A 10,239-nucleotide genomic window follows, 5' to 3' on the forward strand; every position below is an offset into this window, starting at 1 on the left:
CCATCATATCGCCCAATTATCATATCGCACACACATACACATATTTCCATTCTTGCAAAAGCATGAAATTTTAATCACCTATCTCGAGATCGAGCACACGGTGGAGATGATGATGTAGGGAGATCAAAAGTGGACAAATCTCTTCTTGACAAAGATAGATCAGTTAGGGGGCAAATAGGTCACTTAACTAAATGCTTCATCTACCTAGCTAGCTAATTTGGGAGGAGAGAACTTCAACTAGTGGAGGGGGAAGGAAAAAGAGAAAGGAGATGCATTAATGGAGGTGGTGTAGTTAGCTAGGAGTAATGAAGAGAGAGAAAGGTAGGTAGAAGAGGGAGAGTAATGGGGGGAAGTATTTAGGAAGAAGCAAAGTGAGAGAAAGAGGATGTGGGAGGTAGGGGAAAGGGAAGAGAGGAGATTGGGGAGGGGAGGAAGGGGAGGGGGAAAAGGTGGTACTTTGCTGCGTCTTAGCAGTAGCGTGGGCGGCAAAACACACTACTGATAAGAGCGTAGCAGCAACGCGCTTTCCTCACACGCGCTACTGCTAAGCGGGGCCAACCATGTGGCCAATTTCAAAAGTAGAAGCAGCGACCGGGGTAAAAAGCGTGCTACTACTATTGCATTAGCAGTAGCGCGTGTCGTGAAACCGCTCTACTGCTAAACTTAGGTTGGTCGGTACTATCGGTTGATTTTTGTAGAAGCGTGGTTCCACCAGCACGTGCTACTGCTAACTATGTATCAGTAGCGATTGTTTTGGATGCGCGCTACTGCTAATTAGCAGTAGCACCTCTTTTTGTAGCACGCTACTGCTAAGATTCTGTGTATAAGGTTTTCCCTAGTAGTGTTTCTCTACCTACTTACAAGCATTTAGCGACCACCTGTTGAATAATTAGGCATTTTCCCATTAGGTTTAATCCAGAAAAACAATAGGCAAAACACGATCAACATGATATATAGAACAATTGAGACATGCAACTGATTGTTGAAACTAGTCATGCAATTGAGGTAATAAGCAACAAGCAACACATCCATGTCGATCACTAGTAGCAGTAAACCAAATGCTAGCCCCGACAGAGAGGATAAGACGACGTACGAAACAGCAGTAGAAGATGCAGATGTGTCATTCGTCATCGTCGAAGAGGTCATCGACGTGGGGGAAAAAGTCGTCGTTGGGGAACTCGTTATCGAGGATGTCGTCGTTCGCAGCCACGACAAACAAAAATGCAACAGTCATGTGGAGGCACTCCCCAAAAACCTAATTGCCCCTCTCCTGTATCGGATCACAAGAGGTGGGGTTTCGGAGGCCTGCTGTCTCACTCCCCGGTGCATGCCAGGAAGTGAGATGGGAAAGATATAGGCGACACAATGCTTTGGAATGAGACAAAGAGTCGTAGTTCTTGCCTGTAGAGGAGCAACCTCTTATATACGTGAGAAGTTGAAACCGACCCTTCGTTAGTAGAAGAGAAACTGGTGCAATAAACACCATTAATAGACGTACTAAACACCATCAAGGAGAGAAGAAATGAGCACACTAAAAACACATGAAGTGTTCTGTTTCTTTTCCCGTTTATGCATCATTCGTTTCAACTTCTTTCTTGCATGATAGAAACAAAGCATCACATACATGTATTTGTTAGGGAATGTAGCATGCAATTTAAAAAAAATTCCTACACTCACGCAAGATCTATCTAGGAGATGCATAGCAACTAGAGGGGGAGAGTGTGTCCACGTACCCTCGTAAACCGAAACCGGAAGCGTTAGCTTAACGCGGTTGATGTAGTCGAACGTCTTCTCGATCCAACCAATCAAGCACCGAACATACAACACCTCCGATTTTTGCACACGTTCAGCTTGATGATGTCCCTAGAACTCTTGATCCAGCAAAGTGTCGAGGGAGAGTTCTGTCAGCACGACGGCATGGTGACGGTGATGGTGAAGTGATCCACGTGGGGCTTCATCTAAGCACTACGTGAATATGACCAGAGGCGTAAACTGTGGAGGGGGGCGCCGCACATGGCTAAGACCAATTGTTGTGTGTTAGAGGTGGCCCCATCCCTATATATAAAGGAGGAATATGTGAGGAGGCCGGCCCTAGGCGCGCTCCAAGTAGGAGGAGTCCTACTTGGGCTCCTATTAGGATTCACCCCCTTCCTTTTATCGGAGGGGCAAAGGGGGAAGGACAGAGAGAGGAAGAAGGAAAGGGGGCGCCGCCCCCTCCCCTAGTCCAATTCAGACTCCTCCCTCGTGGGGGGCGCGCAACCCCTATGTGGGCTGGTGTGCCTCCCTCCTATGGCCCATATCTTCCCCCTGGGGGGTTCCGGTAACCCCCCCGGTACTCCGATATGTACTCGATACATTCCGAAATACTTCCGGTGTCCGAATACTATCATCCAATATATCAATCTTTACCTCTCGACCATTTCGAGACTCCTTGTCATGTCCGTGATCTCATCCGGGACTCCGTACAACATTCGGTCACCAAATCACATAACTCATATAATACAAATCGTCATCAAACATTAAGCGTGCAGACCCTACGGGTTCGAGAACTATGCAGACATGACCGAGACACCTCTCCGGTCAATAACCAATAGCGGAACCTGGATGCTCATATTGGTTCCTACATATTCTACGAAGATCTTTATCGGTCAAACCGTAATGACAACACATGTCATTCCCTTTGTCATCGGTATGTTACTTGCCCGAGATTCGATCGTCGGTATCTTCATACCTAGTTCAATCTTGTTACTAGCAAGTCTCTTTTACTTGTTCTGTAATGCATCTTCCGGCAACTAACTCATTAGTCACATTTCTTGCAAGGCTTATCATGATGTGCATTACCGAGAGGGCCCAGAGATACCTTTCCGATACTCGGAGTGACAAATCCTAATCTCGGTCTATGCCAACCCAACAAACACCTTCGGAGATACTTGTAGAGCATATTTATAATCACTTAGTTACATTATGACGTTTTATACCACACAAGGTATTCCTCCGGTATTCGAGAGTTGCATAATCTCATAGTCCAAGGAATATGTATAAGTCATGAAGAAAGCAATAGCAATAAAACTTAACGATCATTATGCTAAGCTAACGGATGGGTCTTTTCCATCACATCATTCTCCTAATGACGTGATCCCGTTCATCAAATGACAACTCATGTCTATGGTTAGGAAACATAACCATCTTTGATTAACGAGCTAGTCTAGTAGAGGCTTACTAGGGACATTGTGTTTTGTCTATGTATTCACACATGTATCAAGTTTCCGGTTAATACAATTCTAGCATGAATAATAAAATTTTACCATGATATAAGGAAATATAAATAACAACTTTATTATTGCCTCTAGGGCATATTTCCTTCAGTCTCCCTATCGGTGTCAAAACCGGCGGATCTCGGGTAGGGGGTCCCGAACTGTGCGTCTAAGGTCGATGGTAACATGAGATGGGGGACGCAATGTTTACCCAGGTTCGGGCCCTCTAGATGGAGGTAATACCCTACTTCCTGCTTGATTGATCTTGGTGAATATGAGGATTACAAGAGTTGATCTACCACGAGATCGTAATGGCTAAACCCTAGATGTCTAGCCTGTATGATTGTGATTGCCTCTACGGACTAAACCCTCAGTTTATATAGACACCGGCGAGGCCTAGGGTTGTACAGAGTCATTTACAGAGGAAGGAATCTTCATATCCGAATGCCAAGCTTGCCACCCATGCAATGGAGAGTCCCATCCGGACACGGGAGGAAGTCTTCTGTCGTGTATCGTCACGGCCCATCAGTCCGGCCCATGTCACATAGCCCGGACGTCCAAGGACCCCTTAATCCAGGACTCCCTCAGTAGCCCCTAAACCAGGCTTAAATGACGATGTGTCCGGCGCGCAGATTGTCTTCGGCATTGCAGGGCGGGTTCCTCCTCCGAATATTTCCAAGTGGTCTTCGAACATAGAGAACGTGCCCGGCTCTGCAAAGCAAGCTCCGCAAAGAGTATAATATTTAGCAAGTCCCATCTACTGACATCTTTTGTAGTGAGACACCACATCTCCGCCCGGTCATAATTGCAAATCGTTTTATAGCCTCCCGATCTGTGTTTCGAGATGCGGTTTCCATTGGCACGTCTTGTCGAAGCAGAGATCGTGTCCCCTTGTCACGGGATCCTCATCAATATGGGCATGGGTAATCCAACCGTGTTGTTGGCGATTCCTTGGGAATAGGCGAGCTTTAAGGCCCGTGGGGAGGCGTTCGATATTCTTCGCCTTTATAAAGGGGTACAGACCCCTCTTTATCCCCCACGCCTACCTCTCTCTCAACCTTCCCAACCTCAGGCTCGAACGCCCAAGATTCAATTTCTTCCATTGTTACCAGGCCCCCTCGTTATGTTTTTATCCATATCCCAAGGTAGGTGGGCAGCCTCCTCGGTCACCGAGGAGGATATCGTGAAGCTTCGGAAGGTGAGGTACCTGACTGCGGAAATCCCCCATAGGCTCCCTACTAAAGGGCAGGTCATCCCCGCACCAAAATCCGGCGAGAGGGTGTTATTCATCTACCACTTCCTCCATGGGCTAGGGTTCGCTCTTCATCCCTTCGTTCGCGGCCTCATGTTCTATTATGGGCTAGATTTTCACGATCTAGCTCTGGACTCTTGTCTTCACATCTCGGCATTCGTCGTTGTGTGCTGAAGTGTGGGGGGATGCGGAGACATGTGAAGACAAGAGTTCAAGACCTTCAGTGTGAAGCTGAAGCTAGTTAACGGGGAGCAAGCGGAGTGCGGCGGTGCTATGGTGAGCAAGCTTGCCAGTACTAGCTGGCCAAAAGGTACCTTCACAAAAACCTCCAACTCATGGCAATAAGAGTGGTTCTATATCACTGAACCCCACGACACCAAATGGGCAGCGACACTTGTGTTCCGATCCGGCCCTCCATTGCGGCTTGCATCATGGATAAATAAGGGGCTAGACTGGGGATTAGCTGATCAAGTACAGACGCTGCAAAGTCGTATCCGGAGTATCCTCGAAAGGGGCGTTGACCTTATTAACGTGATCCAAGTGATGCTAGTCTGCCGAATCCTCCCGTGCCAGCGACGGCCTCTTTGTATGTCGAAGTTTAATCCAGAAGGACCACGAACCCTTTAGTAGTGCTTCGGAACAACGCACAAAGTGATGTGGAAACTATTCTTCAAGACTCGAAAGCTGTGGCCTGACACATCGGAGGACATCGGTCTCGACTGCAACCATCCGGATACCTCGGTAAGCACCCAATTTCTAACCGCAACTCAGTTGATTATCCCATAGTGATGTACCGAGAGTTCTATCTTTGACCAGGGCTGGATAAAGAAGGCAGAACGAATGAGGTGTTCACCTCCACTTCCCGAAGACTTGGCAGATCCTGTGTTGACGAGGATGGTGGTCCCAGCGCTATATCAAGTGCCAGCGCAAGAGGGCAAGAAGAAGAGCGAAGAGGCCAAAAGCGGCCTCCACTCTGCAGGTATGCCGGACACTGTCCGGGGTGACTGAAGCTCCCTCTTCGAAAGACGAAGGGGAAGGAGAAGGTGATATCCCTTCCCCTCATGGGAGGAAAAGGACTATATTCGATGAATTGGAGGTGGGAGCACCCAAGAGAGGGAAGGTATCCCTACCACATGGTTCGGGTTCCGAAGCCGATGTCATCGCAAGGCACCTCTCTAGGGACAAGCCCCTTGCCGAATCGTAAGTGAACAAGGATGCTCTAGACATACCCCATCCTTTTCGAGTTGCAGGGGTAACATTTAAACTATATGCTTGCAGTTCGGCCCACAACCCACCCCGACAGTCCTCCTCATCAGGGGACTTATCTCCAGGAATGATGGAAAGCGAGATGCCTTCTCATGCTTCCTCGCCTCTTAGGGCGGACGACTTCGAGGTGTCATCTCGGAGAATCTCCCCTGACCATCAAGCAGCGTGGGGGACGATGAAAACAACGCCAGAGGGTGGTACTTCAATCATCAAGGGTCCAGGGGGCGCAGCCCCTACGGGGGCCGCAATGAAGGCCCCGAACTATCCAGCTTACAGCCAAAGACGACTCTAGGGTCGAGCCGATGTACCCCTTTGAAGGGAATGCATGCTCCCGCAGCAGCCTCCCGGAATCTGGAGGTGCCGGATACTATGATGGGCACATTACAAAGTGTGTCCATCTCAGAGGAACATCGTACCTTAATGGGTACGGTAGTTGAAAGGGTTCTATCCGCGAGAAGCGGATTGAATGAAGCTTTCCTGGGCCTGTTGAGAGGCTTCTAGGTATGCAATGTAATATCTTAACTATTTTATATGCATAATGCGTCCATGTATAGATAGTAGCCACTGAGACTGTGGTCGGCTTTCATAGGGAAGTGATCAGAGGATCAAAAAGATATGTTCAGGAAGTAACCTAATTAATTCGAACACAGGCTGTTACGTCGATGGCGACCGCCCAAGCTATGGGAGTTGCGGATCTAAAGCAGAAATTTGAGTTAGCAGATGGGGACGTCACTCTTATTAACAGGCGGCTTGACGAGGCACAAGGTATGTGTTGGGGCAGCTTGTTTATGCATCTATACTAGTATGAGCACGAGGCTGAAAATCATATACTGTGACATGCATAACTATAGATTGTGTTGCCGCGGTTGAAACCCTTGGGCTGAACTTGCCCGGGCCAAGGAGCAGGCTAGAGTGAGTGACGCGGCTGCCAAGAAGGCAGCTGCGGATTTAAAGGCCGAAGAGGCCGTTCGGCACTAGTGCCAGGATAGAATATCTACCATGGAGCGGGAGCTGAAGGATGCCACTAGCAGGTGCAAATCTCTTGAGGTGGATAATAAAGACAAGGCAGCCAAACTCAACAAGGCCTTACTAGAGGCGAAAGAAGCGCGGTCCAAATATAGAGTGGCTCAAGAGGAGATCTGACAGGCTGGGGAGATAGCGACTTGTAAGCCCTTTCTTTTACAAACTAAGTTCAGCGACCCAAAGTATGCTCTGCTTAACCAAATGTGGAGTTCTCCAGACGCGTTCTTGGATCTGTGGAAGAGTGCTTCCGACGTGGCGCAATTCTTCCAAGCATAGGAAGGACGTGCTCCAGAGAGGCTTTTCTGGTCGCAATTCAACGTGCTAAGGCGCCCGATGTTGCTGAACGAACAGATGTCCCAGTGGGCCGAGCTACACAAGATGTCCGGAGCTGCCATGAAGGACGTCGTGGTTCGGCTATGGCCGACCGAACCCATTCCGAGCAGCTATTTCGGCTTGGTGCAGCGGCTTGTCAATGCAGTGTCGCGTATTGACGCCGTCAAGCGGTCAGTGTGCATTGATGTCTACTACACAACCTTCTTCTTGTAGACGTTGTTGGGCCTCCAAGTGCAGAGGTTTGTAGGACAGTAGCAAATTTCCCTCAAGTGGATGACCTAAGGTTTATCAATCCATAGGAGGTGTAGGATGAAGATGGTCTCTCTCAAGCAACCCTGCAACCAAATAACAAAGAGTCTCTTGTGTCTCCAACACACCCAATACAATGGTAAATTGTATAGGTGCACTAGTTTGGCGAAGAGATGGTGATACAAGTGGTATATGGATGGTAGATAAAGGTATTTGTAATCTGAAATTATAAAAACAGTAAGGTAACTAATGATAAAAGTTAGCGTAAACGGTATTGCAATGCGTGGAAATAAGGCCTAGGGTTCATAATTTCACTAGTGCAAGTCCTCTCAACAATACTAACATAATTGGATCACATAACTATCCCTCAACATGCAACAAAGAGTCACTCCAAAGTCACTAATAGCGGAGAACGAACGAAGAGATTATGGTAGGGTACGAAATCACCTCAAAGTTATTCTTTCCAATCAATCTGTTGGGCTATTCCTATAAGTGTCACAAACAGCCCTAGGGTTCGTACTAGAATAACACCTTAAGACACAAATCAACCAAAACCCTAATGTCACCTAGATACTCCAATGTCACCTCAAGTATCCGTGGGTATGATTATACGATATGCGGCACACAATCTCAGATTCATCTATTCAACCAACACAAAGGACCTCAAAGAGTGCCCCAAAGTTTCTACCGGAGAATCACGACGAAAACATGTGCCAACCCCTATGCACAGGTTCATGGGCGGAACCCGCAAGTTGATCACCAAAACATACATCAAGTGAATCACGTTATATCCCATTGTCACCACAGATATCCACGGCAAGACATACATCAAGTGTTCTCAAATCTTTAAAGACTCAATCCGATAAGATAACTCCAAAGGGGAAAATCAATTCATTACAAGAGAGTAGAGGGGGGAAGAACATCATAGGATCCAACTATAATATCAAAGCTCGCGATACATCAAGATCGTATCACCTCAAGAACACGAGAGAGAGAGAGAGAGATCAAACACATAGCTACTGGTACATACCCTCAGCCCCGAGGGAGAACTACTCCCTCCTCGTCATGAAGAGCACCGGGATGATGAAGATGGCCATCGGAGAAGGATTGCCCCCTCCGGCAGGGTGCCGGAATGGGTCTAGATTGATTTTCAGTGGCTACGGAGGCTTCTGGCGGCGGAACTCCCGATCTATTCTGCTCTTCGATAGTTTTAGGGTACGTGGGTATATATGGGTGAAAGAGATACGTCAGGGGAGCCACGAGGGGCCCACGAGGGTGGAGGGCGCGTGTCAGTGTCAAAACCGGCGGATCTTGGGTAGGGGGTCCCGAACTGTGCGTCTAGGCCGGATGGTAACAGGAGGCAGGGGACACGATGTTTTACCCAGGTTCGGGCCCTCTTGATGAAGGTAAAACCCTACGTCCTACTTGATAATATTGATGATATGGGTAGTACAAGAGTAGATCTACCACGAGATGAGAGAGGCTAAACCCTAGAAGCTAGCCTACGGTATGATGGTATGTTATGGTTGTTGTCCTACGGACTAAAACCCTTCGGTTTATATAGACATCGGAGAGGGTTAGGGTTACACAAGGTCGGTTACAAAGGAGGAGATATCCATATCCGTATTGCCTAGCTTGCCTTCCACGCCAAGTAGAGTCCCATCCGGACACGAGACGAAGTCTTCAATCTTGTATCTTCATAGTCTAACAGCCCGGCCAATGGAGATAGTCCGGCTGTCCGGAGACCCCCTAATCTAGGACTCCCCCAGTAGCCCCTGAACCACGCTTCAATGACGATGAGTCCGGCGCGTAGTATTGTCTTCAGCATTGCAAGGCAGTTTCCTTCTCCGAATACACCGCAGAAGAATGTGAATAGGAGGATAGTGTCCGACCCTGCAAAATAAGTTCCACATTCCACCGTAGAGAGAATAATATTTTCGCAGATCTAATTTGCTGGCTTGTTTTGGCAGCATGACGTTATGTCACGGCCCGGCGATTATTTGAACCATTTCTTTTAACCAGCCCCGCGCATAACGCGAGGCAGTTTTTCGACACGTCTTGTCAAAGTAGAGATCATGTCCCATTATTACGGGATTCTCATCAATACGGGCGTGGGTAATCCAACCGCGCCATCAATTGCGGCGCTTGGGGGATAAGCGAGTTTTACCAGGCAAGTGGGGACGCTTAATTTCGTCCTCCCATATAAAGGGATAATGATTCAGCTTTCTATCCACGCCTTCTTCCTTCCTTATCCATCCGTTTTCGCACACTCGAGCTCTAGCGCCCAAGTCCGCACTTCCCATCTCAACCTTCTCCAATCATGTCCGGAGCGGGAGGCAAGTGGATGGTCTCCTCCGTCACGGAGGGAGACCTCAAGAAACTGAGGAGAGCCGGATACCTGCCCGACGACATCGCGCACCGGCTCCTAGATGAGGGGCAGCTCATCCCCACCCCCAGGCCCCATGAGAGGGTAGTATTCCTCACCCATTTCCTTCGCGGACTGGGGTTCCCTCTCCATCCCTTCGTCCGGGGGCTCATGTTTTATTATGGCCTGGATTTCCACAATCTGGCCCCGAACTTCATCCTCAACATCTCGGCGTTTATCGTCGTGTGCGAGGCCTTCCTCCGCATCAAGCCCCACTTCGGCTTATGGCTGAAGACCTTCAATGTCAAGCCGAAGGTGGTGGGTGGCCGCCAGGCGGAGTGTGGAGGCGCCATGGTGGGCAAGATGCCCAACATAACATGGCTCGAGGGCTCCTTTGTGGAAACCATAAAGGGGTGGCAATCAGGGTGGTTCTATATCACCGAGCCGCGCGACCCCGCATGGGTAGCGGCCCCCGAGTTCCGATCTGGCATCCCCAT

This window comes from Triticum urartu, chromosome 7A (genome assembly GCF_056163025.1).
Source record: "Triticum urartu cultivar PI428250 chromosome 7A, HENAU_Tu73, whole genome shotgun sequence".
Classification (NCBI taxonomy): domain Eukaryota; kingdom Viridiplantae; phylum Streptophyta; class Magnoliopsida; order Poales; family Poaceae; genus Triticum; species Triticum urartu.